This window comes from Megalobrama amblycephala, linkage group LG2, assembly GCF_018812025.1.
Source record: "Megalobrama amblycephala isolate DHTTF-2021 linkage group LG2, ASM1881202v1, whole genome shotgun sequence".
In the NCBI taxonomy this organism is placed as follows: Eukaryota; Metazoa; Chordata; class Actinopteri; order Cypriniformes; family Xenocyprididae; genus Megalobrama; species Megalobrama amblycephala.
In genome coordinates this window covers 18,922,428-18,940,181 of record NC_063045.1, presented here as the reverse complement: position 1 = coordinate 18,940,181, position 17,754 = coordinate 18,922,428, and the positions used below count along the sequence as shown (strand labels likewise).

At 39.4% G+C, this 17,754-nt stretch overlaps 1 protein-coding gene across 8 annotated transcripts in view; it reads left to right on the top strand.

Annotated features, from left to right (window-relative positions):
- nfia (nuclear factor I/A) overlaps positions 1 to 17,754 on the top strand; it is a 170,184-nt gene that overhangs the window by 63,638 nt on the left and 88,792 nt on the right. The gene's annotated exons all lie outside the window — the stretch shown is intronic.

Sequence of the window (17,754 nt, the reverse complement as noted above, 5' to 3'; positions counted from 1 at the left end):
TCTAAATATATTTGCATCAAAAGACAATAACTAAAACGAGAAACTGTGTATTAACATTAATATTAAATGTTTTTTGAGTGAAAAAGTTTCTATTTTTATATTTTTTTTAGGATAACCATTGATTCATTTCTTGGCTTCAAGTCTGTCGTTTATACGCTTTCCGTGAGGTGCAAGAAATACCCGTCATGTGTTACATTTTTCGATGCCTTGGGGCTCAAGCTACTTTTGTTCTTGTGGCACGCCATGCCAAGTTAACCCATCTGCATCATAGTGTTATCTCTGTGTTTCTGTCCTGAGCCTTCTGGCATTGCCAAGCCATTAAACTGTATCTCCACGCAGCTGAGCCTGTTCTATAGCCGTAATAGGCATTACAGCTATTTATTAGAGCATATTTCTGCTTTATTTATAAGTAATCGGTTGTGAAGGTGCTAGCTTAAAAAGAGAACCATATGTAGCACTCGTTTTTTATGCCGTTATTTCTATGGTCTTGTTTTATTGACTTGTGTTTGTTCTTTTGAGGCTCGTTCAGTTCAGATCAGTGAGCAATTCCTATAAAAGAGCTGTGTGAAGTAGTGGACGCTACGGTGAAGAGTCCTGCAGGGCTGTGAAACTTTAGAGGCATACGTGACAAATCCCCCAACCTTCTTCCCCCTTCTCTCACGCCCCTCCTTTTCCTTCCCTGCACTCTTTCACCCTAAGAGGGGATAAGTCTCTGATGAGAGCCAGACCAGTTTAGCCTGCCCCACCAGCAAAGCTTTTTCCCATCCTTCTCTTTCTCTCTCCATGCGTCTTCCTTGTTCATTCTTTCTCGTTTGCTCTCATGTGCATCAAACCTTTGTTTGCAGAAACTGGGTAAAGCAGATGCACTCCTCTGGAAGACGCCCAACTCTTTTGGGGGCTGCTGGGAGCTGACTTTTTGACTGGTTTTACCCCTGCCACATGTTTCCTTTTGCGTGTGGGTTTACATATATTCATATATGCAAGTCATCGGTTAATTTGTGAAAGCCGAAATTTTACTTCACACTCGAAAACAACTTTCTCAAACACAGTAAATGTTTAGGAAGAATGTCTAGTCAAATCGAGGCTGGTTTTGGGTTCAATTAATCTTTATCTTATGGTATTTATGCAAGACACATTCTCTTCTCTCGTTTTTATGTTATGCTATTTTTAACTTGATGTACCATCTTAAAAATATCCAACATTGTTTGTCTACACATCCCACGGGTAAATTTGACTTGAAATGTCTTCGCTGAAATATCATCGCACACTCCAAAACAACCTTCACAAACACAGTAAATGTTTAGGAAGAATGTCTAGTCAAATAGAGGCTGGCTTTGGCTTAAACTAACCCTTATCAAATTCGTGTTTAGGGGGGTATTTATGTAAGACACATTCTTGCGTTCAAAATAAGGTCTCGGGGTCTCGTTTTTACATTGCGCTGTTTTTAACTTCACTTCAAAATATCCATAAGTGTTCATCTATGCATCCCACGGCAACAGTTGATTCATGAATGCCGGGCTAAATTTGACTTGAAAAGTCTTTGCTGAAATATCATCGCACACTCTAAAACAACTCGCAAACACAGTAAATGTTTAGGAAGAATGTCTAGTCGAATCGAGACTGGTTTTGAGTTCAACTAACCCTTATTAGATTCGTTATTTTAGGGGAGGCATTTATGTAAGACACATTCCTGCATTCAAAAACATAATTTCAGTGTCTCACTTTACTTAAAAACATCCGTTTAAATGTGTATGTTAAGACTTGACTTTTCAGAGAGAGTTTTATCTAACTGCTAAAGCTCAGAATGTTAATTAAAGGCTAAATCTACATCTACATAAACTAGGTTATTGACTTGTCACTTGTTGGACCGTTGTGACCGAACGTGGTTCCACTGGCAATTAGGAAATGAGAACTCTTTTGAGCGTGTTTCCAGGCCATTTGGAGTCAAGATGATGCACTTTAGACACACTCTCAGACACCCATCGCTCACTGTAAATCCTAAGCACTTTAAGAATGCTCGCCCGTGGTGGGGGGTGGAAACATAAAAGCGGGATCAACAGAAGGGTTGCCTGGTAACAGTAGACAGCGGTCACAGTAGCTCATGGGAGCCCAGACGAGGCGCGGGGTCGACCCTGTGCCCTGACGTGACTCCCTACTGACTTCATATGCCGACAAACATTCCTCGTCACAAACCTACAGGTTCAACATGTCCTTATTACTACATGCACTTTAACAGAATAATAATAATAATAATATTTATTTATTTAAAATATTAATTTTATATTTATTATATGGTATAATTTGATTTATTTCTAGTTTTAGATTTTTATTTTATTCTGTTTTATTTTATTCAAGTGGAAATTTTATATTAATTTATATTTATTATTTTTTATTTAATTTTAATTTAGAATTTAGTTTCAGGTTTGAATTGGCAAAATAAAAGTCCTAATATTTTATAATATTATAATAAATTATTTATTAATTTATAATTGATGTACTTTTCAGTTTCATTTTTTAAAATTAATTTAGAAATTGATTAATTTATAATTATTAATTTTATATTTATTATTTTTAAATTTATTTTTTAGAAATGTATTAATAACGATTTTAAAAAGTTTTTTTTAAATGTTGCGTTTTTTTGTGTTTGTTTATTTATAGTTCGATAGATGTTCAACTTTTTAGTTGAATTATTCATTTTATTAATATTTACTATATATATATATATATATATATATATATATATATATATATATATATATATATATATATACAATTTACATTTTTTCATGTTTCATTATATATTTTATATAAGGGCTTAAATATAACATTATTATTATTATTATTATTATTATTATTATTATTATTATTGATATCTGCTTTACTAAAACAAAACAAATAATAAAAAACAATAGTTGTATTTATTGAGTGCCACTAATTTGGCCATGAAACATCACACATCAGCCAAAAGAAGTTACATGCAGTAATGTATTTATTTTAATCGGTTAATCAATGTGTTTACCATTATTTATGCTGGACATAAGGTGACTGTGACATTGGGCTTTTATTATTATATTTCTAGCGTGAGTTTGTGTCCTGCAGGAACAGGTAGGGTTCTGGAGCTGCGTGTGCATGTGTGAAAGCCATGCCCCTGCACTGCAACAGCTGGCTGGCCAATATTAAAACCCTGCTGTCTTCCACAGCACTGCTCTTCTCACAGCTGTGATTAGTGGCCGTCCGGTCTGTTCTGTAACCTTAAGCTCAAAGACTGGACCTCCGTGGACAGGACAGGAAGTGAGACCAGTAAGTTAGTCTGAGATTATACACGGACACAGCGAGAAGGGGAAAAAAAAAGCAAAGCCGATTGATTTGATAGTTTGTTATCATTGGCCTGGGGATCAGCATGCTGGCGGGTGGGGGTGGTGAAGGGGTGTAGCTGATCCACCCGGTAAGCTGATAAATATTTAAGAGCGTTTGGAGCCAGAGGATGGTACAGTTGGAGCTCCTCATCTGGGTTCTTTAATTAGGACGCATTCTGCTCCAGTGCCCTCTGCCTCCCGCATCCAGGGAGACGTGGGGTAGAGAGAGAGGGGCAGCAGGGCTGCTTGCCTGGACCCTCATCCGAGAGAGAGAGAGAGAGAGAGAGAGAGAGAGAGAGAGAGAGAGAGAGAGAGGAAAGATCAGCACAAGTCTGCCAGCGTCTGCTGGGTGACATTAAACATCAACAGATGCTGTGCACATATTGCGGGCTGAGATGCTGCGCTTCCACAGGAGGCCCTCTTTTTTTATTTGTCGTAATCACAACATCCGTTCAAACAAATGACGAGGAGCAAAGCCCTGGAGTAAACAATAAAAAAAAAATGCAACTGAAATGAAAAACAAAGGCAATGTCGACCACAAAAAAACCTACAACCCCGTCCAGCTGTGTTGTGCTCCCGTCTTGCGCCGACTATTTATAATCAGCCCGATCGTGTCCATGTTTAGATGGCATGGCGGTGTAAAGCCACTCTGGATCTGGATCTCTGAGGCAGAGTGATAAATACGACATCTCAGTGTCTGTGTAACGATTGGTGGGGATTTTCAGAGAGAGCAGACCTCTGATGTGTGGCGTACAGATCAGTGCGTCCCACCTGCTGCTGCTGTTGTCACAGACCTGCTTGATCACAGGGTTTGATTCTGCCCACAGATGGGCTGCTAGCTGGCCTTCTCTCTTTTAACTGCTCCACACAATCTGTCTGTCTATCTGTCTGCCTGTCTGCCTATCTATCTATCTATCTATCTATCTATCTATCTATCTATCTATCTATCTATCTATCTATCTATCTATCTATCTATCTATCTATCTATCTATCTATCTATCTATCTATCTATCTATCTATCTGTCTGTCTGTCTGTCTGTCTATCCTTCTATCTGTAAGGCATATATACACAAATTTAAGGCTTTTTAAACTTTCAAACAAGATTTTGTCAAGCTTGTCTACTTAAGAATGAATAAACTTAAGTTTGACCGCCTTGCATTTAAATTCGAATTGCCGTTTGAATTAAGTTCAAAAGGCGTTCTCTGTTCAGCGCACAACCCTGCTCCTCACGTTGAACCTGAATGTCGCTGCCCTTCACTGCTGCCCTGCTGTGATGACCTCACACAGTCACTGCGTCTGTAAATAATACTGCTGCGCATTGCTTTGAAATGACAGCATCCCTCTGAGTCTCATAAATGATACTGTCACACGGCTTCTATTATTGAGGAGGCTTGCGGTACCACCTTCACCTGCGGATACACTGTCAGAGGTGGACACTGTTGCGCACATTGTGTAAATCTCCAGTAGCAGAGGCTCTCTGCTTCTCGGCTACTCGTTACAAGCCAGTCAGTGCATGGAGAGTCTTAGTCAGGCTCGAAGCAGCGTTACACATGGGCAGTAAAGCTATGGGATGTGTAATTAAACAGAAGTGAACACAAAGGGCCCGGGCAGTGTGTGTGCATGTGTGCGTGCCTCTGTGCCCCGCCACGGAGCGCAGGTGGGTGGCAGGGAGCAAGAAGCTGCGAGAGGAGGCCAGGTTAAGCTTGCATTACAACTCATGAATCTTTCAAATCACCCTGCTCAACAAGTGCATGCCGTTCTCCCTTTCGCTAGCGCTCGAATATCATTTTTTAAAAATAAATAACAGCTCAAAATGGAGGTATAGTAATTTAAGAACTTTCAGTAGCATCAGGGTATTGTGTTAAAATGAGGATAAGAAGGAAAGAAATAAATGCAAGCCGTATCCTTTGAGGTGTGCCCCTGACCTCCCTGCATCACTGTGGTCGTATTCACCGCCTCGACTGCAGCAATAAGAAGGCTTTATGTGCACTGAGCCCGGGGCCATAGCGTCAGGAGCTGAGGACCTCTGCACCAGGAAATGCTTAAGGGATCTGCTCTTTCGCACAGTCAGTCTCCCACGGACTCCGGGAGACCATTTTATCTCCAGTTGCTAGGATAACAACTCTAAGCTTCCAGCAGTCAGGCCTGCCGGGCCCTTTTCTGTCAGACAGAAAGAATGCAACATTTTTTGAAGGGGTTTGTTATTAAAAAAAAATTATTTTAGCGGTTCATCCCTGATCTGAGCATTTTTTTTTGTTCAAAAATACATTTATAAAAAAAAATTTGGGTTATATTTTTGGAATAGCCCAAGTTAGGGAGGGACATATTGTTTGTCAACCAAAAGAAATGCCTTTTTCATCGCCAGGGTTAAAAAGACAAAGAAATCAAGGTTCGGCAGGGTGAGGTACTAATGAAATGCTAAAGTAGATAAATGAAAAGTGCGAGGGCCACGGCGACTCTGACAGACTGCGCCGTGCCAGGATTAAGTGGACTCCTCCTGTTCCCTTTGTGCACGTTTCACAGCATGCACAATTGGGTCCGAGTCGCAAGCACAAGTGCTCCGCAAAAAGCTGCACAGCGGCCACTTTCGGTCTCCATTCTTTGGCCACGGCGAGACACACTGGCCTGTAATTACTGGGCTCTTTCAGTCGCCCACAGACCCTTCACTCTAACCCAGACACTTGGACAACATCAGCCTAACAAGGTCTGAGAAATACTGTACAGCATTTTGTTAAACAGTCTGCCTGTTTATCATCATTTATCTAAAGTTCGTTCTATCGTTCGTTCATTCTATCGATCATTTGTTCTATCTGTCATTCTATCTATCGATCTATTGTTCTATCGATCTATCGTTCTATCTATCTATCTATCTATCTATCTATCTATCTATCTATCTATCTATCTATCTATCTATCTATCTATCGTTAGTTTGTTCATTCTATCTATTTTCTAAAACGTTCTATAAACTTTCTTAAAAACTTTTAAAAAAACTTCTTGACAAATGTTGCTTTTCTAGTTAAATATCACAGATACATGAATGAATTTTAATTCTTCTTACTTTTTTACATTCATACATTTGCAGTTCTGGATGATGTTTGCTGCCTCAGTTTCTTTGCAGGAACTGGACTGGTATTTAAAAGACATTGCAGTTTCATACTAAATGGTGCACAGCCCTGTTATGAAAACTTTGTTGTTAGGCAAAGGGGCACCGGACTGTTCCGGGCACACATGAAAGCGCAGCCCAGGTTAGTGTGTCACAGCTTGTGCTCCAGGCTGCTTATGTGGCCTACTTCCCACCGTGGTCAGTGGGTCGCCTGTCCCGGAGTGAACCCTTTCCACTCTGAGACCTTCTACTGTCTAATGATACTTAGAGCTTAATCGCTCTGGACTTTCCAATTACGCCAAGGCTTTAGCGCACCGCTCCTTTTGCAGCAGCAAAACACTGGAGTTTTTCTTCCCTGCTTTAATCCAGGCGGTGAAAACGGAGCCATTGTTGCAGTTGTGTCAGATTTACAGTAGTACAGTACATCCCTGATTGCGCAGCCTGTGGGCAGGGATTGTTCTCCCAGGAAAGAAGGGGAAAGGATGAGAGAGAGAAAGAAAGAGGCTGCTGTTGGCCCACAGGGACAGAGGGGTCGCGGCGGAGCAGACAAGAGGAACACACTTTTTTGTGGGGGTGTTGTGTTGGTGGAGAGGGGGGTCAGAGCGAGGGCAGCACTGAGGGAAGATGAAGGATACGCCACAGGCTGACAGCCACACAGGAAGTACATCACAGTCAAACCTAGCGAAGACCCCCCAAAGTTCCCCCCTCCCTTGTATTGCCCCTAGCCCACTTTAGGATCTTCTCAGAGTAGTTTGTGCCTTGTGATCTTCACTCTGATATGATGGGGGAGGCGAAGGTTCAGTCGAAGAAATCCAAAACACAACAGCGGGCATTATTGTCTCAGATGATGTTAGTCTATATGTCAAACCGGCTAGAGACATTAAACATACCTTTATAAAGAACAAAAGAGACGTGGTAAAGCTTCTTACACAATTACACACTTTATTTGATGTTCCTAGGGTTGTGCTAATGGGTTTCCTCTAGTTAATTTCTTTCTTTTTTTTTTTTTTTTTTTTTTGTAATAAATGACGATTAGTATTCAATGTTTGCTTTGGCCCCTCATACACCATTCAGAATTGAATTTCAGTTCTTGAATTTGAATTGTGGTCACAAACAAGATACAGAATCGCAATACAAATGTAAGGAAGTAGAATTAAAATTAACTAAATGTAGATTCAATAAATAATAAAATAGTAATTTTTCCCTACATAAAGAAAACTTTAACAAGGCCAACTTTGAATTATGGTTTGACAAATCCATGTTTTGAAGTTTAAAAAAAAGTTTCAAATGTGTTTATAGGTCTTTCAGATAGACATAAATCTGTTTGAATTACCTTCTATAAAAATTTACTTAAACTCTTTTATATACTTTTGTATACTTTATATACATTTTTATCTGTATTTTATCTGTATTATTCTATATTATTATCTGTATTTTTTCATTTATTTTTAGTTTAGTTTATTTTTGTTATTTTAATGTAATGTAATGTTATTTTATTTTTTTGTTTTGTTTTGTTTTAATATTTTTAATATTTATTTTATTTTACTATAATTGTTTTGTACTTTAACAAATTTTAGCAAATTTATAGAACTTTTTCCCTTTCTTTATAAAACTTTTAACTATTTCCCAGAATGCTTTTCCTGTTGAATTTTTCTCAATTGTAATTCAGTAAATTCTGCTTTTTTTCATTTCAATTCAACTTCCTGTGGGCTAATTCTGAATATCAGTCACAGCCTCTTTACATCATAAGTTGATATAACTGAATGAACAGCTGAAATTCCTAGAAATTGTTAGATAAAGATGTGGCTTTTTAGCCGATCTTCACTTCTTGGTTCATTTATATAGGCTATAAAGTCCGTGGGCCCTAAAATATCTCATGAGGCCGGACACTTATGCAAAAACACGTGTGTCGGCGCACGTGACTCAATGTGGGGCCTCCTGGTGAAAGTGCTTTCTGGGTGTTCAGGTCAGATTTTAACACCCAGGTCACGGAGGTCAGACGTGCCTGCTGTGGAGCAATCTGGGTCAGCGCAGCAGTGACAGAAAGAGGTGGAGAGGTTGTATGTCACAGGAACAGGTGGCCCTCTTTGACACTGTGCTCAGTTTAGAGCAGGGCCGGGGGAACCGGTGTTTATGACAAAGCTTCAGTTCGGGACAGCTATTTTATCCAGCAGCAGGTCAGCGCAACTGCTTTCCAGCTCGTCTGGCCTTTAGCTCGACTGGCTCATGTAGCTGTTTAGCCTTTATCACAAGCTGTGTAGCTAGTCTCTTTGCCTGGAGCTATTATTATTCACCGAGGGAGATCAGAGTGTGTAGGGAAGTGTTTGGGGGTGGGGATGCTCGCAGGAGTCCGCTTTGGCTTGCAGATTAACAACAAACCAAATCTTGGAGCGAGCCACTGTCCGCAGCAAAGAGTTGTGGTTGGCTCTGCACGTCGCGGGCCGTGGAATATTTGATAGGGAGACTGGGAGTAAAGCCATGCCTGGCATTGGCAGTGAACTTAAGAAGCCTGTAGGAAAGAGACGGGGAGTGAAAGAGAGATGGTTTTCAGGAGCAACTGTGATGTGACCCAAACTCCACAGCTTTTCCTCTGTACACTGCTCAGTATGGCCTGGTGATTCCCTGATTCAGTTTGATTCAGATTTAAGAGCTCAATTTGATTCTGATTCATAAGCTCTCGATTCCAATTTAGATTTGATTTGATTCTACTAGATTCTGATTCATTTTTGTGTATGTCATCTTAAGCTGCGTCTCATTTTAGAGGCTGTGTACTCCGGAGGTCGCATTTAAAGGCTGTGTACGTCATCAAGGATGTCTTATTTAAGAAATTAACCATAATAAAATTGACTGTTATTCCTTGTGAGGTGTTAAATACTGTAATTTCTTTCTTACTTTGCAATTTAAGGGTTACTTTGCCTAAATGAGACCGCCTCAATGATGTATACAGCCTTCAAATGCGACCTCTGGAGGACGCAGCCTTTGAAATGTGACACAGCATCAGTATAGCTGGGTATCGATTCTGATTCTTTTTGATCTTGATCAATTAGATTTCATTTGATTCACATATAGATTAGATTCAGTTTAATTCTCAGGCTTTCAATTTGATTAGACTCTGATTCATAAACTGTTAATTTCAGTTATGATTAGATTCTGATTCGTTTGGGTATATTTTTTCTCAGTTTTGCTGAGTATCAGTCCTGAGTCTGTTTGATTCGCTTGATTTGATTAGGTTTAATTTGATCCTTATTTAGATTTGATTCATTTTAGTTCAAATTCACAAGCTTTTGTTTTGATTCAGTTCCATTTGGGTGGTTATCGCTGCAGATTTCCTGATTTGATTTGTTTTCACTTAAAAAGCTTGATTTTATCTGATTTTTCATTTGATCCAATTCCTATTCACAAGCTCTTGATTCCTATTTTTCTTGATCCATCTGGGGATATTTTAATTACAATGTCAGTTTTGCTTACATAATCTTACATACATACATATTTTTTTTTATCTGTAAATTATACAGGGCATTGTTGCAGACTCATTTACAGCAGGTCAGCATTCTTTTTAAGCTATTTATTAAATAACTGTCCTTACTATGTTTTTGCTTCTCTAAAAAGAACCAGCTCGTAAGGGTTGTATATTTGATCTTATTGTGTTGTTGGCAAAGTCTCAAAGCAATGTTAAGTCTTAATTTGATAAATCTTTATCAACGAATGTGCCTCATACTCCACACTCTGAGGCTGAACATGAAGGAAGATTCCTCTTGGTAAGAAAGAGATGTGGCACTGTCATGGCTGACAGCAGAGGATCAGTCAATAGACTCTCATTAACCTCATTTGCACTGCTGAGGGATAATAAGACTGTTGGTTCCTTCCATCTGAAACCTGAGCTCCTGTGCATTTCATAGACTCACTTTTCTCCCTTAATGCTCAGGTTTATTTTTGGACCTGGTTTTTACTTGTTAATAAGGGATACAAAACAATGACCCATTCAGGGAGCTGTGTACGAGAAGAACTTGTATTGGTGGTCATGTATGGAAAAGGTGACAGTGCGTTATTCCTCATAGAGCTTATGTTTTCCTCTCAGACTAGCTGGAGGTTCTTCTGGGCATCTGAGTGTGCTGCTTCTTTCATAGCCAAAGTTTTTGTTTCAGTTGCTTCCTACTCTTCCTGAAGGAGCTGTATCCTGGTGCAGAGAGAATTTGAAAGGTTCTTGAGCTGTGAGGAAGCCCCCTTCCATAGGCTGTGATCGTTAATGTGAGGTCGTCCCCCTTCCCAGCTTTCGGCCAGCATGTTATTTATTATTCAGTGAGAGCTATTACTGTGGATAAGAGGCTCCTCTCAGGCCTGTATCGATTGCTTTAATTGCTCCAAAACATTGTCAACTCTTAAGATAGATATTAAAGAAAGAGGCTTCCAGCATGCATGACAATAAGACATGGAGGAAGGGAGGGCCAAGTCAACGCTGTTCAAAAAATGTCCCTCGCTGCCGTGTTTCTCTGATAACGTAATCAATAACATCTTGTGAACATAAGCATTCGCTCTTGCCGAGAGGAGACTGGAAGCTGGTATCCAGCACCTTCCCATACTGAATCGATGCATTTTGGAAAAGAGAGCTGCAATAGGATAATGACGTGAGCCTTTTTTTTTTTTATTTTATTTATTCAAAAATACATAAAAAAGGCAATTAATACACACACACAGGGCTTGACATTAACATCCGCCAACCGGCCAAATGCGGGTGGATTTTAGCAGTGGCGTGTAACGCAGTCACCCCTACTAGTCACTTTGGCTGGTTGAATTTGATATATAATATATACATTTTTCAATTGTAGTCTTTTAAAAAGGCATCTGAAATAATAAACTAAGTGTAATGTAGTGTTGTCAAAAATATTGATTTTTCAATACATATTCCAACGCTTCCAATACTCATTTTGCGCAGAATAGATACACGATACAGCTGCGATTTCACGCTCTCTCATCTCTCTGACAGTGAGTTGACACACAAACCCGCCTCCCCTCACTCACTTGTTTTATTTGCTCCGGATGAATATTGTTGGTGTTATGGGGTTTGAATTTTGGAGTGGGATTGTTTGTAGATTTTGCATATTTTGTTCTCACACCCAAACTGCGTGCACAAAAAGTCATCTCTCAGTACTGCTGCCAAATTATGAGATAGATTATATTAAAAATATCTATATGGCAGTTTTTCCCCATGGTATCGAGATATATATATATATATATATATATATATATATATATATATATATATATATATATATCAAAAACTTGATATTTATGAATAATTCACTATATTGATAAGCTTTTTTATGAAAAGAATGGTTAAGATGTATTCAAGATTTAAGGAAAATATATTGGTTACACCAAATTACATTTTTAGTAAATGTCATTAAATTACAATCTTTCTTGAAAATGTGGGTGTTTTTCAAAATCGTCTGAAACCAACATGAATATGCAATTTTTTTAAAATAGATTTTTAAACCGTTTCCTTTTCTTTATTGTGGACACTATTTTGACCCTGTTAGATCGTGACTCTTTTAAAGGCCACAGTGTGAAACTTGAAGACAACTGCATCACCTGTGGAGCCTCAAATCACCCAACGTCTACGATCGTTAATCTAGGCAGCCCGTGCTAAGTCTGTATACCCAGATGGAGCGGCGCAAGCGCTTGCTGTCTGTCATGGCTCTTTGATCAGATTTCCAAACCGAGCGGAGGTCAGCTGAGGCTATTCGCACAGCACGTTCTTTTGCATTAATGTTATAGAGACTAACCACGATCAGAAACAGAGACTCCCATGCCAGCCAGCATTGCTTACTACTTCATGACGTCCTCATCGGTCACTTTTCACTGTTCTGCTTGTGTGTGCTGCGCTAATGGAATTCCAAGGAGTGAGAGCACAGAAAAGGAAGAAGAGAAATAAAAGAGTTTAAATAGAATGGAGGAGGTGGAGATTAACATTGAGTCTCCCAAGTAGCACAGAGCAGCTTAAAACTGTGGTCCGTCACACTCGCTGTCTGAACGATTTAAGAGCTGCAGAAGAAATGCTAGAAAACTAGTGGATTAAATGCACAAATTTCAACTAATGTAACTGTGACTAAATCCATGCCGAAGTGTGTTGGTTTGATACGACTGTCGGCGTATTCAGCCAGTGACGCATGTCAAACGTTCAAGGTGAGACAAAGACCCCTTTGTGCACCAAATCTGGGTTAAAGGCGCATGTTAGACCTTGCGTTATAAACTTGGTCATTTAATTGCATTACGTTCCTCGGAGGACCAGCCCTGATGGAACTCTGGCAGGCTGCGGTCTTTGATTAATCCCCGAGTTAAACACCGTCCACGTCCTGCTTGTGTTTGGCCTCCAGCTGGCTGCTGGACCCGTCCTGCTGCTGCCTCTGTCCTCGATTGCCTACTTTGAGAGCGAGAGGAAGTGCACAGGTGCGATTTACTAAAGGAAATCCATGGGTAATCCAGCAATCCCGTCTGATTAAAGCTATTAGTCTGAGTTCCCAAGACAGGACAAGATGGAGAGGCCCAGCTCTGTCTCTCAACCCTAACCTTGCACACTTCTGTGCACACGCGCCCTAAAAGAGGCACTAAAGGGCGGCCGGCTCGGGTGGCACACCTGACCCCATCTGGTCGCATGGTGACCTCGCTCACACTTGGATTAGCTGGCACAAAGCAGAGTTCCCCTGCTCTGGATTGTTCTTACCCTGCAGCGCCCCCTCCTATTAGTTCTCAATCATATGGTCCATCAGTCATGTGATTAATAGCGGGTCAGCTGTCTCTAAGAGGGCCGGACTTGTGGAATGTCAGATAGTGGACTGTCCGTGGGGGGCGAGTGGGTCGGGGACTCTCTCTTTCTCTCTCTCCCTCTCACTCCCTTTCGCTCTCCATTGCTTGGGGACAAAGTTAAGTGGCGTGGCTTACAGAGTTCAGAAGCGTGCCATGGTCAAGTTTCCAGACAGTTTAAACACCTTTAGCCTAGTCTCATGGCCATGACACTGGGCCGAACCATTTGTTCTTGCTGTTTCAAAGGAGATTAGTTCCTGGTACAGAAAAAGCAGAACAATATATCAAACTCTTTGCATTCACAGTATGGCCTTCTGTTTTCCCACTGTAATTTTGGTTTTGAATTCAAAGCTCAAAGTGCTCACTTATACCTTTCGACATCACTTGCACTTTGAATTTGATCAATTTTTTGCTAGAAATGGTTGATAGTGATGTACTGGGGAAAAAAATTTTTTTGCCAAAAATCTAAAATGACTTTTGTTAACTTGGAGTAACTAAACAAATTCTAAATATTATAAATAAATATTTTATTTATAATGGCTGGTGGATTTATTCATTTGTTTTATTTTACACACACACACACACATATATATATATATATATTACAACAATCTACGGACACCATTGAATCACCATTTTCTAGTAAATATTTTATTTTACTCACCAGACTTTTTACATGGAATGCAAGAACAATGTTTCCTGAATGAATCAGCTGTTTGAATAAATCGAATGAATGAATCTCAATAACTTACCCTGCATCCCATTTGAAAAAAGTATGCCAGAAGTCCCCGGATGGTCTGCTATTTCCGGTAGATTTTCGAAGTGTGGATCCGTGCACACTATAACGGCTAATATTGCCCACAATCCATTGCTTTTTGGAGGAAGATCCACTTCAGAACTACAAACACTAGTAAAAACTACAAAACATGGCGGATGTGCGTGACCAACGTTTAAGTAGAGAGGTTTAGATTTGAGTGACTAATAATCAACATTTAAGCTGATAAAAAAATTTATGTAATGTTATCCGTGATATATTTCATCTGCAACAACAATGTGAACTTTTATAAAGATCCATTTGACCTTTAAAGGTGCAGTAGGTATTCCCAGAATGCTAACGTTAGCCTGATAGTACTGAAAGCGTACAATCCCACCATCCCTGCAAATCGCCGTCCAAAGCCACACCTCCTCTAAAACAAATGAACGCACACACACACAGCTGCTTTTGGCAGAGTGTCACAAGAGATGCCGTTAAACTACCTCATGTCTCAAAGCACATAACATTCCAATAATAATGAACGTAAACGACTTAGAGAGCTTGTCCCTGACTGCTGCAGATTCATTTCGGTGTTGATACTGTTGACTTGGAAACACATAATTCCGAGTCTGACTGAACTGCTACGGTTAGACATATGGGTTGCCATCTCTTAATTACGGTAGTTATGGTGTGAACACAGCATTGTATTATTTCATTCAGACTGAATGTAATGATTGGAGAAACATTTTATGGTCCTACACCTTCCACAGACAATATATATTTATAACATAGTGATTGCTATCAGGGTATGAGGAGACTTTCAGCCAGTATAACAAAAAATGTTTCTGTAGAGAATCACTTATTGCACCTTTAACTTTTAAATGCATCGTTCTGCATTAATATGAGGAGAGTCTCTGCATGAAAGAACCACAACTGGCAGATCAATGTGCTACTGCGTTTCTCTCCGATATGATAGGAAATGAAATAACATGGAGAATGTTAACTGTAACAAGATGATTGACATGCCAGTTTACGGAGACAGGATGCATGTAATTACGCGTCAGAAAGTAACCTTTAAAGACGCTGTTTTGGTCTGTAAATATATCTAAATACCAATTCAGATGAAGCTTCTGAAAAAAGTTATGGCCGTTTTAGCCTAAAAGTTTGTGTAATAAATTCTATGTTGAATCAAATAAATTATTTCTTTCTAAAGCTACTTTTTGTAATGTCAATTTGATGATTTTGTCATTTAGCACAATAATCATTTAACAGGAATAATTTCTCAGACAAATTTGATGTGCGATTAATATATTACTTTTTAATCGAATTTAATGTATTTTTATAAGTTGGATTATTTTCTTATATAATAATCAGATATCATTGTTTTATTATTATTATTAGTAGTTTTTTTTACGAAATTTAAGCTTTTTCTCCTTGTAAATGTTTCTATTATTGGATTTTAAAGTAACAATTTCCATTTTAAATTTTCAGCCAAGGATTTCAGCCTTTTTTCTCTTTATGCCAGAAACCAAAAATTGGCCAAACTTTGGCTAAACATGGAAAACTTTCACACAGGTCCCATGAGAAAACATAGTTGTTTCTTCTCTCGAAAAAACATCACCAAGATGCTGCTTTCTTACATCGAGTCAACTCGATGAGGCTCAGAAGCACACATCAGCGGTTTCTACCCACTCAAACACTTTTAACCGACAGTCCTACAATGTTCTTAGCGCTCGCTCTCTCCAAACCCAAAGCATCCAAAATATTTGAGAATGACCTTGTAGAGTTGCTTGTGTGAGTGCCTGGGATAATTTATATATAAAATGTGGGGTTTGAAAAATTGCCATTTCCATCTTTAGGTGGCCGGGGCTCTCCATTACCAAAATGGGCTGAGTCACCACACCATGTGAATCTTAATAAGCAGCCTGCCCACAGCCTGGACCGCCTTGTCTCTTTTCCCCTCTCTCTCTTTCTCTCTCTCCCTTCCTCTCCAGATCAGATGAAGCTGACTAGCTACTTTTTCTTTTACTCCCTTTGATTAATAGTTTTACGGATATCTGGACAGAGCAAAGTTTCTCGAACAATACCCGTTTCTGTTGGATATTTGTGTTGCGTTTTTGCGCATGTGCCATTGTTTTGGTTTCAATAATAGATTGCATTTAGGTTTTTTTATTAAGAGCCTTTTAAGAGTCAAAGAGTGCAACGTCAATGTTTAATGTCGATGTTTACTTTTTATTTAATGAAAAGGCTTTGGACTAAAGCGTACTCTGCCTTTGCAAATTGCTCCATGGAGCTGGAGAAACGTGGCAGATTCTGATATGGTTTGAATTAGGTTGCTCTGTCTTGTGTTTGTGTGTGTTTTCGAGCGCGTTGGTGTGTGTGCACATGGTAGAAGGCATCGGGCCAGCCCCAAGACAAAGGGCTCTGGAAATGTGTCGAACACAAGCTGTGGTTTTCCCTCGTCTCCCACTTTCCCTTTCCCATTCGTGGCTGCCTCTCTGACCACACATTTCCCTTGTCACCGCAGCCTAAACGAGACCCAAACACAAACAGCCCCCCTCGTGCTGCACGTTTCCAGTCCAGAACCCATTGGACGTTGTCGAAAACGTATTTATTGTGAGCTGAAAGCAGGGAATACTCTCTTCGTTCTCAGCCCAGACAGGAAAAGCAGTTTCAAATCCCCTCCAACAATAATGAGCCTAACACTGGCGGATCAGCCGCCTTATCCCGGCTAAGGTCATTAGCGTGCCGGAACAAGTCGTTCTCTGCGCTGTAAGTACTTTACAAGGGAGAACAGCTGTTCAACAAATCGTTGAAAGTATTTCTGTCGTAGGTCTTTACTTAAGTAAGATATTTGATGGATAAAGGAGGCCCCATAATATCCGCAATTAATAGATAATTGCCATAATTTTCCTAGCGGTACTGCGTCATTGACATCTGCGTCCAACAGGCACTCCAAATTTGGTTCTCCACCCTGGTTGCTTGCTGCCGCTTCATATTTTTAGTTCTTTGTTGAGACGTTCCCATGTCATAAACATGTTTCCGAGGAAGTATTTGCTGTATTTGTCCCATAACATGAAAAGCTGCGTAATCCTACTTACATAGCAAGCCGTTCTGCCTTTAAAGCAGTGAGAGAGAGAGAGAGCGAATATCACAGTCGACTTTCCTGCTTCATCAGTTAGCATACGTTTGCCCATTTCCTCCGTTTGCAATAATGATTTAGCACTAACCCAAAGGAGCGCACTGGCAAAAGAAGAGACAAAAACGTAACCTTGCTTAAGGGCTGATAGTGCAGCCGGACGTGCTTTGTGGTGGTTGAAGAAGGAGAGAGAAAAAATACAGAACAGAATGATGCTGATTGTGAATTTTTACAGATAATTTACAGTGCTTTATTACTCTATGTTCAGCGCTTAATAGTCATATTAATTAAATCTGAAATGACTTTGAACTTGAAATGAGTGTAATGTTTAATCGGATGAGTAGTTACACGGTGGCCGTTGCTTCCATTGTTTGAATGCAGTGAATGTCTTTTAAATAACATTTCAAAATTAAGAATTATTATTATCATCAATATTTTAATTACATAAAAGTTAATATTTATTAATATTAATAATGTGTGATTGTTCATATTTTTTATTAAATTACAAATATTTTAAGTCAAATTGTTTTGCTGGTTTTTCACTGGATTTTGATGATGTATTATTAATAATTTTAATTAATAATAATTATTAATAATACTT